Genomic DNA, 14,628 nt, shown 5'->3' with positions numbered 1-14,628 from the left:
GAAAACCTATTTTATTATATAACAGACTCTCAGCTTTAATGGACACCCCCCTCGCCCGAATTAGTCCATTTTAGTGAGGTTTTACTGTATTATGTGAAGTAAAATAAGCTAGTCAAGACAAAGACAAATAACATAGATTTTACTTTTATGTACAATCTCATGGACAAAACACAAAAAAAAACTAAGCAAAATAAAAAGAGACACATAGAAACAGAAAAAAGACTAATAGCTGTTAGAGGGGAGGAGATTTGGGGAGGGCTGGGTGAAAAAGGTGAAGAGATTAAGAAAAAAATAAAAAAAACTCTCATAGACACAGACAACAGTATGGTGATTACCAGAGGTAAAAGGGGGTGGGGGAAGGTAGAAGAGGGTAAAGAGAGCATAAATGGTGACAGAAGACCTGATTTTGGGTGGTGAACACACAATATAATACAATATACAGATGATGTATTATAGAATTGTACACCTGAAACCTATATAATTTTATTAACCAATGTCACCCCAATAAATTCAATTTAAAAAAAAAATTCTTAACCACTGCCCAGTGTAGCTCAGTTGGTTGGAGCATTGCACACCAAAAGGCTGCAGGTTCCATTCCCAGAGCACATACCTAAGTTGTGGGTTTGATCCCCATTCAGGACATGTACAGGAAACAACTGATTGATGTTTTCTGTCCTAATGTGATCTATCCTAGAAAAAGGTTCCATGTGCACTTGAAAAGAATTTATATTCTGTGACATTGGGATGAAATGTTCTGAAGACATCACTAAACCCATCTGATCTAGCATGTCAATTAAGGCCCTTGCTTCCTTTTTAATTTTCTGTCTGGAAGATCTGCTGATGTCAATGGGGTCTTAAAATCCCCTACTATGGCCCTAGCGGGTTTGGTTCAATGGATAAAGCGTCAGTCCAGGGTCCCGGGTTCGATTCCAGTCAAGAACACATACCTCGGTTGCAGACGCGTTCCCTTGCTGAGAATTAACAATAAATAAATCCCCTACTATTGACTACATTACTGTCAATCTCTCCCATTGAGATAGGCATTATATATTTAGGTGCTCCGATGTTGGGTATATAAATGTTTACAAGGGGTATAGACTCTTGTTGGATTAATTCCTTTAGCATTATGTAATATCCTTTCTTGTCTTGTTATTTCCTTTGTTTTGAAGTCTATTTTGTCTGATACAAGTATTGCTAACCCAAGTTTTATTTTTTCCATTTCTATTTGCATGAAATATCTTTTTCCCTTGACTTTTAACGTATTTTTTCATTCTGAGGTAGGTCTCTTGTAGACAGCATATACATGGGTCTTGTTTTCTTTTTTAAATTTTTTTTCTTCTTTTAAATTTTATTTTCTTGTTTAAAGTATTACAAATAGTAGTACATATGTCTCCTTTTGGGTCTTGTTTTCTTATCCATTCTGCTATTCTATATTTTTTTAAAATATATTTTTATTGATTTCAGAGAGAAAGGGAGAGGGAGAGATAGAAACATCAGTGATGAGAATCACTGATCGGCCGCCTCCTGCACACCCCCTACTGGGGATTGAGCCCGCAACTTGGACACGTGCTCTTGGCAGGAATCAAATCCGGGACCCCTCAGTCCGCAGGCTGACGCTCTATCCACTGAGACAAACCAGTGAGGGCCCTATGTCTTTTGATTGGAGTAGTTCAGCCATTTACATTTAAAGTGATTATTTACAGTTACGTATTTATTGTCATTTTATTCTTTATAACTGTTCTTTGCTTTTTCTTTCTTTTCTTTTTCTTCTTCATAAAGAAAACCCTTTAACATTTCTTATAATACTGGTTTGGTAGTGATGAAATCCTTTAGCTTTTTTCTTGTCTTGAAGCTCTTTATTTCACCTTTAATTTTAAATTATAGTTTTCTTGAACAAATAGTTATAGTTTTAGATCCTTCCTTTTCATCACTTTGAATATTTCATGGCAATTCCTTCTGGTCATATGCAATTGGCGCCAGGAAGAGCTTTATATGTATTCTGCATGCGCCAGTCAACATTTATTTTTATTTATTTTTTTTTAATGTATTTTATTGATTTTTTTACAGAAAGGAAGAGAGAGGGATAGAGAGTTAGAAACATCGATCAGCTGCCTCCTGCACACTCCCTACTGGGGATGTGCCCGCAACGAAGGTACATGTCCTTGACCGGACTCAAACCTGGGACCCTTGAGTCCACAGGCTGATGCTCTATCCACTGAGCCAAACCGGTTTGGGCAACGTTTATTTTTAAACTAAAGGCCCAGTGCACGAATTCGTGCATGGGTGGGGACCCTTGGCCTGGTATGTGATAGGAGCGGATCGGGGCCATGGGAGGTTGGCCGGGGTAGGGGCCGTGAGAGATTGGCCAGCCAGGGGGAGGGATCGCGGGAGGTTGACTGGCCGTGGGGAGTTAGCTATGGGAGTGCACTGACCACCAGGGGGCAGCTCCTGCGTTAAGCGTCTGCCCCGAGTGGTCAGTGCACATCGTAGTGACCAGTGGACCGGTCATAGGCTTTTATATATATACAGATTTCCTCTAATCTCCAAATCTACTCTGTGATGGAGCTGGCACCTGTGAACACTTCTCCTTTGCCAACTGGCACAATGTTAACAACCTTTGTCAGCAGATGCACTGGAAAAGAGTACTCCAGAAGGAAAGGGGTTTTCTTCTCATTAAACTGTGCTCTGAACTGCTTGCTCCAGTGGAGGCTAGTAGCATGCAAGACACCCAATGACCCTCTCCCAGGTGCCAACTTCCCATCAAGTCTCCAGTGACACACACACACACAACCATATGATTGGTTTCCCAGAAAGTTCTGTCAGCACCCCAGAGGGCAAGAAGCTTCCCAGAGAATTTTACCAATGCTCCAGCTGTCTTCTTAACCAGATTCAGCAAGGGCCTTCCTAGTGACTTTTGTCAGCACCCCAGAGGGAGGTTTCCTGTTTGCCAACAAAAAGCTGCAGCACTTCAAACCTGTCCAGCATTCAGTGGAACACACCCTCTCCAACAAGATTTGAATCTCAGCCTTCAAGCTGAGAGATGGGGCATCTTTCAAATTAATTCCATCCCTGCTACTCTGACTCTGCCCTAAAGTTAGTGGTTGCTCCCTCTACCTGCTATCCTGCATATCTTAAAGTTCTCTTTCCCCCCTAGGGTCAATTCTTTGTAACTAGTTAATAATTCTTTTTTTTTTTTTTTTTTTTAAAGACAAAGAGAATCTTTTTTTTTTTTTTTTTTATTGATTTTTTACAGAGAGGAAGGGAGAGAGATAGAGAGTCAGAAACATCAATGAGAGAGAAACATCGATCAGCTGCCTCCTGCACATCCCCCACTGGGGACGTGCTCGCAACCAAGGTACATGCCCTTGACCGGAATCGAACCCGGGACCCTTCAGTCCGCAGGCCGACGCTCTATCCACTGAGCCAAACCGGTTTCGGCAATAATTCTTTATATTGAACTTTCCCTATTCAAACTACTCTGAGGTTTCTGTCCTCTGACTATTAAAAGATAGGTACCACCAGGGGTAAAGTCCAGGAGACACTATATTAGTTAGGGAAGCTCTGCATACTTGAAAAGCTGTGTGGCTGCTCTCTTTTGGTATTACTATTGGGAATGTTATCATTGAGATGGGCTCTTTTGATTTCACTGAGGATTGTGGGATCCCAAAGTAATAAAGGCCAAGTGACAGCATTAACCCCATAGGTAAGGGCAGCAGGGACACACCAGTAATCAGAATGCTTTGGCCCACAGGGATCTTTGGCAGTGGCTAATTGATCACGATGTTCCTAGGAATGAAATAGATGGGCAGTTTAATCTGTATAACACGAAAATGCCTAAATCTGGTGGCCAATCCGACTTGAATCATCACAGTGGAAGTCACATACATTTGCCGTTTCCAGACCTAGTCGATTCAAAGACCCATAGCCACTTGACGGAGGAGAGATTGGGTCGCCCTTACGAACTCTGCACTGTTACCACAAGTACACACCATAAATCTTCCTCCAAGCCTTGTCCAGAAGGACTGACAGTGATTTAGAAAAGCAGTGCTTTTCAATCAGGGGCAATGCTCCCAAATCTAGAATTTGATCATGTCTGGAAGCATTTTTGGTTACCACAACTGGGGATTTCTACTGACATCTAGTGGGTAGAGGCCAGGGATGCTGTGAAACATGCGACAATGTACACAACAGTCACCACAGCAAAGGACAATCCTGACTTAAATGCCCTTAAAGGATTTAGACAGTTATTTCCCTTACCGCATCTCCTACTACTCACCACCATCTTGCTCACTCCCCTTCAAGCTACCACAACTTTGCTGTTCCCAACATGCACAGCACTCTCCCTCACAGCCTTTGCCTTTTTTCCCTCTACCTGGAATATTTTTCCTCTCAGGTGCCGACATGGATCGTTTTCTCACCTCCTTCAGGTTTTTGCTTAAATGTCACTATTTAAAATTGCAATGGCCTTTCCACCATAGCATATTGCATTTCCTTTTTCTGTTTTGTTTCTCTACAGAAACACTCCATTTTAAATCCTCTACGTTATTTAATTACCATTTATCTCTCCTATCACAGAATGTAAACTCTGAAGAGCAGAGATTTTCTCCATTTTATTATTCATTACTATATCCTCAGTACCTACAATGGTTCCTTGTATAGACACTCAAGCATTTTAATGAAAGAATGAATAATGACTGGATGTGGAACACTGAGGAATTATAAGATGACTTTTAAAGTGGTTATCCGCTTTTATCTGTCCAGTACTCCGTAGTCACTTCCATTTGTCACTCATTTCAAACACTTTTCCTTTTTAAAAATGTGAGATTTTTTGTCCTGGCCAGGTGGCTCAGTTGATTGGAGCGTCATCCCATGCAACAAAAGGTTGCAGGTTTGATTCCTGGTCCGGGCACACAACTAGATTACAGGTTCAAGCCCCATTCAGAGCAAGTACGGCAGACAACCAATCCATGTTTCTCCCTCACATTGATGACTGTCTGTCTCTCTCTCTCCCTCCCCTCCAACACACACACTACTTCTCTCTCTAAAAATAAAAAAGAAATCAAAAATCTATCCTTGGGCCAAAACCGGTTTGGCTCAGTGGATGGAGCGTCGGCCTGTGGACTGAAAGGTCCCGGGTTCGATTCCGGTCAAGGGCATGTACCTGGGTTGCAGGCACATCCCCAGTGGGAGATGTGCAGGAGGCAGCTGATCGATGTTTCTAACTCTCTATCTCTCTCCCTTCCTCTCTGTTAAAAATCAATAAAATATATTAAAAAAAAAAAATCTATCCTTGGGTCAGAATGGGAAAAAAAAATTTTTATGTGATAATTTTTTCAATGTAGTCAAATCTATCATAGTTTTGAATTGCATTATCATTATTATTATTACATATGCTTAGAAATAAATACCCTATATCAATATCTAATATTTATCTAATTTTCCTTAGGTACCTTTATACTTTTGTTTTATTATATTTATATATTCAATCCCTCTCAAATTTGTTTTGGCATGTGGAGTAAGAAAAAGATCTGGAGAGAATAACCAAGATGGTGGCATAGGTAAACACCGGAGACTGCTGCCGCAAAGAACCACTTCAAAAATACAACTAAAAGACGGAACGGACATCACCCAGAACCACAGGAAAGCTGGCTGAGGAGAGACTCTTCAACTAGAAGGAAAGAGAACAGCATACCGAAGCTCAGAAGAGGCGCAGTGTGGAAAATATAAAGGTACCGAGGTGCGTGCGCAAAGCGGGCTGGTGGCTGAGGGCGCGGTTGTCGTTTTCAATCAGGAGGGAGTCTCAGACTCTGGGCTCCGGATCCGGGCGAGTCTCTAGGGACTCAGACTCAGACGGGAGAAGCGGGATAGTCCGGCATCAGTTGGAATCTGAGGGCAGCTTTCTCTCCGAGGTTTGCAGCGGAGGCCGGAGTTCTGAGAAGCAGAGCCTCTAGGACCGGGACTGAGAGCAGCCATAACTGCTCCCTCCACCCACCCTGTTGATCCCGCCCCGCCCAAGCCCTGCGCAGAGCCATTTGATGGATCGCCTCGGGCAAAGGCTAGATTAGCACCTCCCCAGAGGACAGAAGTTTTCCACACAGCTGATTCTCACAGCCGGTCAGCCTGGTGGTCAAATCCCTCTAGTATTAACTACAACAATCAGGGCTTACCTACAACAAGACTGCCCACAAAGACTACTAGGGGGTGTACCAAGAAAGCGTAAAAAATGCGGAGACAAAGAAACAGGACAAAACTATCAAGGGAGGATATTGAGTTCAGAACCACACTTTTGAGGTCTCTCAAGAGGCTTCTAGAGTCTGTCGATAAACTTGATGAGATGTACAGGAAATCTAATGAGACCCTCGATGGTGTGATAAAGGACCATCTAGAAAGTAAGCATACACTGACTGAAATAAAGAATATTATACACACTCCCAACAGCAGACCAGAGGAGGGCAAGAATCAACTCAAAGATTTGAAATTCGAAGAAGCAAGAAACACCCAACCAGAAAAGCAAAATGAAAAAAGAACCCAAAAATACGAAGATAGTGTAAGGAGCCTCTGGGACAGCTTCAAACGTACCAACATCAGAATTATAGGGGTACCAGAAGATGAGAGAGAGCAAGATACTGAAAACCTATTTGAAGAAATAATGACAGAAAACTTCCCCCACCTGGTAAAAGAAATAGACTTACAGGTCCAAGAAGCGCAGAGAACCCCAAACAAAAGGAATCCAAAGAGGACCACACCAAGACACATCATCATTAAAATGCCAAGAGCAAAAGACAAAGAGAGAATCTTAAAAGCAGCAACAGAAAGAAACTCAGTTACCTACAAGGGAATACCCATACGACTGTCAGCTGATTTCTCAACAGAAACTTTGCAGGCCAGAAGGGAGTGGTAAGAAATATTCAAAGTGATGAATACCACCAAGATTACTTTATCCAGCAAAGCTATCATTCAGAATTGAAGGTCAGATAAAGAGCTTCACAGATAAGGAAAAGCTAAAGGAGTTCATCACCACTAAACCAGTATTATATGAAATGCTGAAAGGTATTCTTTAAGAAGAGGAAGAAGAAAAAGGTAAAGATACAAATTATGAACAACAAACATGCATCTATCAACAAGTGAATCTAAGAATCAAGTGAATAAATAATCTGATGTACAGAATGAACTGGTGATTATAATGAATCAGGGACATAGAAAGGGAATGGACAGACTATTCTTGGGGGGGAAAGGGGAATGGGAGATGGGGGAAGAGACTGGACAAAAATCGTGCACCTATGGATGAGGACAGTGGGTGGGGAGTGAGGGCGGAGGGTGGGGCGGGAACTGGGAGGAGGGGAGTTATGGGAGGGAAAAAAGAGGAACAAATGTAATCTGAACAATAAAGATTTTAAAAAAAAAAAAAGAAAAAGATCTAACTTTATTTTTGCCCAAATGACTGACAGACTGTCCAAACACCATTTAATGAATAATTAATAATTATGTTCTTATGTATGGATATGATTCTATTTCTTTATTTGTAATAATTTGTCTGAACATTTCTATACCAGTATCATATTCAAGATTATGTAGAACAAGGTACCCACACAATCCCCTACTCCTGCATTCTCCCATTATTCTTCAATTAAAAATTACTTTGGCAATCTTTCACATATTTATAATTCCAAATGAATTTGATCATTGTTTTGTCAAATTCTACCCTCTTCACCATCAAAAGAAAAAAGAAAAAAACTCCCTTGTACTACTGACTGAGATAATACTTAGTAGTGGGACGTCCTATATAATAAAAGCCCAGCAACCATAACAGTGTAACAACCAGAAAGACCGCTAGAGTCGTTATGAGGTGCATTGACCACCTCTCAGTCCCTCCCTCCTGGCCCGCAGGCTCTGATTGCCAGACGGCGAACGGGGAGCCACGGGGAACCTGGGTGGGTAGCGGCAGGGCGGACCTGGGGACTGGCAAGCGGGCAGAAGGCAGACCTCTTGGTCCCTCCCCCGGGCCCACAGGCTCCGATGGATCGCTGGATGAGGAACCGGGATGGGTGGCAGCAGCGGAGTAGGACTGGTGACTGGCGAGGGGAACCGGAGTGGGTGGCGGCTGCAGGGCGGGACTGGGGACTGGTGAGTGGGCAGAAGATTGCCCTGATCACAGGCTTGGCCTAGGGACCCTACCCATGTGCGATTTTGTTCACTAAGCCTCTAGTATTTTTATAATATTGGCGTTTCCCATCCAGGAACATAGCATATCAGCCTTTTTTTCCCCAAGAATCATCAAAGCTTAGTTGCTACAGATCCTCATTTACACAGCCTGAATGGGTAACAATCCCATTCTTCCTCATTCTACTCAGCTAAATAACCTTGACATGACACTTTTCCTGTTATCCCAGACTTAACACTACATTATGGGGTCATTTTGAGGATTAAATGAGTTAAGACATATGCTTAAAGCAAGACTCAATAAAAATTAGTTGTTGTTGTGACTACTGTTATTTTATTATCATGTCCTTAGGGAAAAGTCTTATCATTTTCTTTAAATCTCACATATTTCTTTTTTTTTTTTTTTTTTTTTTTTTTAATATATTTTATTGATTTTTTACAGAGAGGAAGGGAGAGAGATAGAGAGTCAGAAACATCGATGAGAGAGAAACATCGACCAGCTGCCTCCTGCACATCTCCTACTGGGGATGTGCCCGCAACCCAGGTACATGCCCTTGACCGGAATCGAACCCGGGACCCTTCAGTCCGCAGGCCGACGCTCTATCCACTGAGCCAAACCGGTTTCGGCAAATCTCACATATTTCTTATTAGGTTTATCTCAAGGAATTTTATTTTTTGATTACTTTGTGAATCAACTTCTTTTAAAAACAAGTCCAGGAAGCCCAGAGAACCCCAAACAAAAGGAATCCAAAGAGGACCACACCAAGACACATCATGATTAAAATGCCAAGAGTAAAAGACAAAGAGAGAATCTTAAGAGCAGCAAGAGAAAAACAGTTAGTTACCTACAAGGGAGTACCCATACAATTGTCGGCTGATTTCTCAACAGAAACCATGCAGGCCAGAAGGGAGTTACAAGAAATATACAAAATGATGAATAGCAAGAACCTACAACCAAGATTACTTTACCCAGCAAAGCTATCATTCAGAATTGAAGGTCAGATAAAGAGCTTCACAGATAAGAAAAAGCTAAAGGAGTTCATCACAACCAAACCAGTATTATATAAAATGCTGAAAGGTATTCTTTAAGAAGAGGAAGAAGAAGAAAAAGGTAAAGATAAAAACTATGAACAACAAATACATATCTATCAACAAATGAATCTAAAAATCAAGTGAATAAAAAATCTGATGAACAGAATAAACTGGTGATTATAATAGAATCAGGGGCATAGAAAGGGAGTGGACTGACAATTCTCAGGGGGGAAGGGGTGGGGGGGGGTACGGGAAGAGACTGGACAAAAATCGTACATCTATGGATGAGGACGGGGTGCGGGGGGTAAGGGCAGAGGGTGGGGTGGGAACCGGGTGGAGGGGAGCTATGGGGGAAAAAAAGAGGAATAACTGTAATAATCTGAACAATAAAGATTTAATTTTAAAAAATAAAAAATAAAAATAAATAAAAGTCACAGCCTGGTCTGGGTGGAATTAAGCAAAGATTTTGTCTTTACATTTGGGCTATAGGGCCAAAGTAGAACCCCTAGTAAGGCTAGCATGATAACAGAGAAAATCAGAAAGAAACTCTCCCTGAAGGAAAAGTGAATTTCTAGGAGAAGAGTGAAAGCTGTGAAAACAACCTGTCTCTTGACAAAGAAAAAGAATACAAATAGGAACTATCTTTGGGAATTGGAATAGTATTAAGGGACCCAACTTTTTACCTTATAGATGAACAGATTTTCATTTTCAAATATAAAGCAGTCTCCAAGTGTATAAAATGGATGGGGTAGAGGAAACAACAGAGAAGGGAGAGGGAAAAGAAGAGTTGTAAAGGCATGAAAAGTAAGAACACAAAGCAAGCAAAATGAGAACCAGAACTAGGGTGGTGGCAGTAGAAATAAAGATTTGTTTGTACTCTTTCCCTGCCACCTCGGAGTTACGTGGAAGCAGAGGCTTCGGTGTATTCAAGATTGGCTCTACCCATAACCCACTGCCACGGCCGAGGAAGGCATTGCTGCTGGAGGCGTAAATGGATGTTAATACTGCTTTACAAGGGGTGCTGAAGACCACCCTCATCCCCGATGGCCTAGCGTGCGGATTTCTCAAAGCTGCCAAAGCCTTAGACAACAACTACGTGTATCAATCTCAATACTGTGGATTTGAACTGGAACAAAACTGCAGCCGTGGGAAGAAAGTGTGAAGTTCAAGCTGTTAGCACAAAAGTTCTGAATGGCATCCGTTCTACAGGAAACCTAGGAAAAGGCGCCAAGCCCGCCTTTGTGTACTGGTACTTGCATCCAACTGTGATAAGCCTATGTACATCAAGTTGGTGGAGGCTCTTTGAGCTGAACACCAAATAAACCTAGTTAAGATTAACGACAACAAGAAACTAGGGGAATGGGCAGGCCTCTGTAAAATCGACAGAGAGAAAACCCCTTAAAGCAGTGGGTTGCAGTTGCGTGGTGGTTAAGCACTATGGCAAAGAGTCTCAGGCAAAGGATGTCATTGAGGAGTACTTCAAATGCAAGAAATGAACAATAAACTTGGCGTTTGTTTATCAAAAAAAAAAAAAAAGATTTGTTTCTTTTTTAATATGTATTTTTATTGACTTCAGAGAGGAAGTAAGAGGGAGAGAGACAGAAACATCCATGATGAGAGAGATCATTGATCTGCTGCCTTCTGCATGCCCCCTATTGGGGATAGAGCCAGCAACGCCAACCCGGGCTTGTGCCCTGATGGAGAATCTAGTCATGACCTCTTGGTTCATAGGTCAATGCTCAACCACTGAGCGACACCAGCCAGGCGAAATAAAGTTTTTAAAATCCTATCTGAAGTAATCGCCATAAGACTTAACTAAAACTAGATCCATAAGGGAAAGGGAAGAAGCTAGATGACTCAGGTTTCCAATTTGGGTGACTAGAAGACAATAATTAAAAGAGACTACAGGAAGAAAAACAGGTAGAGAATGGGGTACTATGAGAAGCAAGTATTAGCCAGGTAAAAAGAGAATTCAGTCAAAAAAAAAAAAAAAATGGAGCCCTGGACACTGTGGCTCAGTTGATTGGGTGCCTTTCTGTGCACCGAGGGGTTGCTGGTTTGATTCCCCGTCAGGGCACATGCCTGGTTGTGGCTCGATCCCGGTGGGGCATGCGGGAAGCAGCTGATTGAAATTCCACTCTCACATTGATGTTTTTCTCTCTGTCCCTCTCCTTCTTCTCTCTAAAAACAATCAACAAAAATAGCCCTAACCAGTTTGGCTCAGTGGATAGAGAGTCGGCCTGCGGACTGAAAGGTCCCAGGTTCGATTCCCGTCACGGGCATGTACCTTGGTTGCAGGCACATCCCCAGTAGGAGGTGTGCAGGAGGCAGCTGATCGATTTCTCTCTCTCATCGATGTTTCTAACTCTCTATCCCTCTTTCTTCCTCTCTGTAAAAAATCAATAATATACATATATGTTTTTTAAATCAACAAAAATTTTTTTTTTTTAAAAAGGAGTTCCACCCTGGCTGGTGTTGCTCACTGGTTAGTGTTGGCCCTCACACCAAAGGGTCACAAGGGTTTGATTCCCAGTGCACCTGGGTAGCAGGTTTCATCCTTCGGGAGGCACTCAATAAATTTAAATATAACGAATATATTAAAATCCACGCGTTCAGCCCTGAATGGGTAGCTCAGTAGCTCAGTTTGTTCATCCTGATACACCAAAATTGCAGGTTTGATCCCACGTCAGGGCATCAACTAATGGCCCTGGCTGGTTTGGCTCAGTGGATAGAGTGTCGGCCTGTGGACTGAGGGGCCCAGGTTCGATTCCCGCCAAAGGCACATGCCTGGGTTGCGGGCTCGATTCCCCCCAGGAGGTGGTGTGCAGGAGGCGGCCAATCAATGATTCTCTCTCATTGATCTTTCTATCTCTCTATCCTTCTCCCTACCTCTCTGAAATCAATAAAAATATATTTTAAAAAAAGAATCAGGAGAAACCAAGATGGCGGCATAGGTAAACCCCAAAAATTGCTGCCTCGCACAACCACTTCAAAAATACAACTAAAAGACAAAACGGACATCATCCAGAAGCACAGGAAGGCTGGCTGAGTGGAAATTCTACAACTAGAAGGAAAGAGAAAAGCATACCGAGACTCAGAGGAGGTGCAGTGCGGAAGTAAAATACAAAGGTCCAGAGGTGCATGCGGAGAGGGCTGGCGGCTGAGGACACGGTTGTCTTTTTTAATCGGGAGGGAGTCTCAAGCTCTGAGCTCCAGTTCCGGGCGAGTCTCTGGGGACCCAGACTCATACGGGAGAAACGGGACTGTCTGGCATCGGTTGGAACTCGAAGGCAGCTTTCTCTAAGAGGTGCTCGCAGCGATTGCCGGGACACTGAGAAGTGGGGCCTTTGAGGGCAGGACTGAGAGCAGCCATAATTGTTCAATCCGCCCTGTTGAGCCCCTGGGACCCCAACCCACCCAAGCCTTGCACGAAGGCTTTTGCATATGAAAGGCCTGGCTCTTTGCAATCTGAAAATTACTTAACAAACTGCAGCTGGCCCAAGGCCCCATGGCAACTTGCATTGCTTCACAGCTGGCTTCTGCTGGGTAGCCTCAGGCAGAGGCTAGATTAGCACCTCCTTAGAGATCCAGGAGCCAGTGTGCCCGGTGGTCAGAGTGGGACCATCCAGATTGCAGCTCCTCGGATCCATAAAGGACACACTCAGGGGGCAGACTCAGTGAGTACCAAAGCCCCACTGAAGCAAGTCTTGTCCCGGAGGGGTGTCTCTAGCACAGAAGTTCTCCCACTGCAGAAACAGCTGATTCTCACTCCCAACAGCAGACCAGAGGATCGCAAGAATCAAGTCGAAGATTTGAAATACCTTGAAGAAGCAAAAAACACCCAACCGGAAATGAAAAATGAAAAAAGAATCCAAAAGTGTGAAGATAGTGTAAGGAGCCTCTGGGACAACTTCAAGCATACCAACATCCGAATTATAGGGGTGCCAGAAGAAGAGAGAGAGCAAGATATTGAAAACCTATTTGAAGAAATAATGACAGAAAACTCCCCCTACCTGGTGAAAGAAATAGACTTACAAGTCCAGGAAGCACAGAGAACCCCAAACAAAAGGAATCCAAAGAGGACCACACCAAGACACATCATAATTAAAATGCCAAGAGCAAAAGACAGAGAGAATCTTAAAAGCAGCAAGAAAAAGACAGTCAATTACCTACAAGGGAGTACCCATACGACTGTCAGCTGATTTCTCAACAGAAACCATGCAGGCCAGAAGGGAGTGGCAAGAAATATTCAAAGTGATGAATAGCAAGAACCTACAACCAAGATTACTTTATCCAGCAAAGCTATCATTCAGAATTGAAGGTCAGATAAAGAGCTTCACAGATAAGGAAAAGCTAAAGGGGTTCATCACCACTAAACCAGTATTATATGAAATGCTGAAAGGTATCCTTTAAGAAGAGGAAGAAGAAGAAAAAGGTAAAGATACAAATTAGGAACAAATACACATCCATCAACAAGTGAATCTAAAAATCAAGTGAATAAATAATCTGATGAACAGAATAAACTGGTGATTATAATAGAATCAAGGGCATAGAAAGGGAGTGGACTGACTATTCTTGGCGGGGAAAGGGGTGTGGGGGATGCAGAAAGAGACTGGAAAAAAATCGTGCACCTATGAATGAGGACAGTGTGGGGGGGTGAGGGCAGAGGGTGGGAGGGGAACCAGGTGGAGGGGAGCTATGGGGGGAAAAAAGAGGAACAACTGTAATAATCTGAACAATGAAGATTCAATTTTTTAAAAAAAAGAATCAACCAATCAATGTATAAATAAGTGGAACAAGAAATCAATGTTTCTCTCTCTCTAAAATCAATAAAAATATTTTAAAAATCAACTAATGAATGCATAGAGTGGAACAACAAATCAAAGTTTCTCTCCCCACCCATCTTCCTCTCTCTAAAATCAATTTAAAAAAATCCATGAGTTCATAATGATGATATCCCCACCCAAACATTACCTTTAGAATTTGTTAAGTCATCATTCATTCTTCTAAAAATTGGTAAAATAGCCCAGCAGGTGTGGCTCAGTTGAGCGTCAAACCATGAAGTCACTGGTTCAATTCCTGGGCAGGGCATATGCCCAGGTTGCAGGCTTGATCCCCAGTATGGGGCGTGCAGAAGGCAGCCAATGGATGTTTCTCTCTAATCGATGTTTCCACCTCTTTCTCCCTCACCTTTCCTCTCTAAAATCTATAGGAACATATTTTCAAAAAAATAAATAAAATTCAAAAAAATAAAAGTTGGTAAATAAAGGAAAAAAAATAAATATTCACTCTGCTTTTCCTGTACAAATGATTATTACAGGGTAAACAAATAAGTGAGGAGGAAAGAAATTTTTGAGAGACAGAGAAACATCGATTATTGTTGTTCCATTCATTTATATATTTATGGACTGACTCTTGTTTGTGCCCTGATTGGGT

General features: G+C 42.3%; 1 protein-coding gene and 1 pseudogene across 6 annotated transcripts in view; one reads left to right on the top strand and one right to left on the bottom strand.

The window, feature by feature from the left end:
- ZMYM4 (zinc finger MYM-type containing 4) overlaps positions 1–14,628 on the bottom strand; it is a 120,494-nt gene that overhangs the window by 97,105 nt on the left and 8,761 nt on the right. The window lies entirely within an intron of this gene.
- LOC139004361 (small ribosomal subunit protein eS12-like) lies at positions 8,017–10,688 on the top strand (annotated as a pseudogene).

Source organism: Myotis yumanensis, unplaced genomic scaffold, assembly GCF_028538775.1.
Source record: "Myotis yumanensis isolate MYYU_CA2020_CCGP unplaced genomic scaffold, mMyoYum1.0.hap1 SCAF_2, whole genome shotgun sequence".
NCBI lineage: Eukaryota > Metazoa > Chordata > Mammalia > Chiroptera > Vespertilionidae > Myotis > Myotis yumanensis.
Note: the sequence above shows the minus strand (reverse complement) of the source record. Positions and strands in the feature narration are given on the sequence as shown.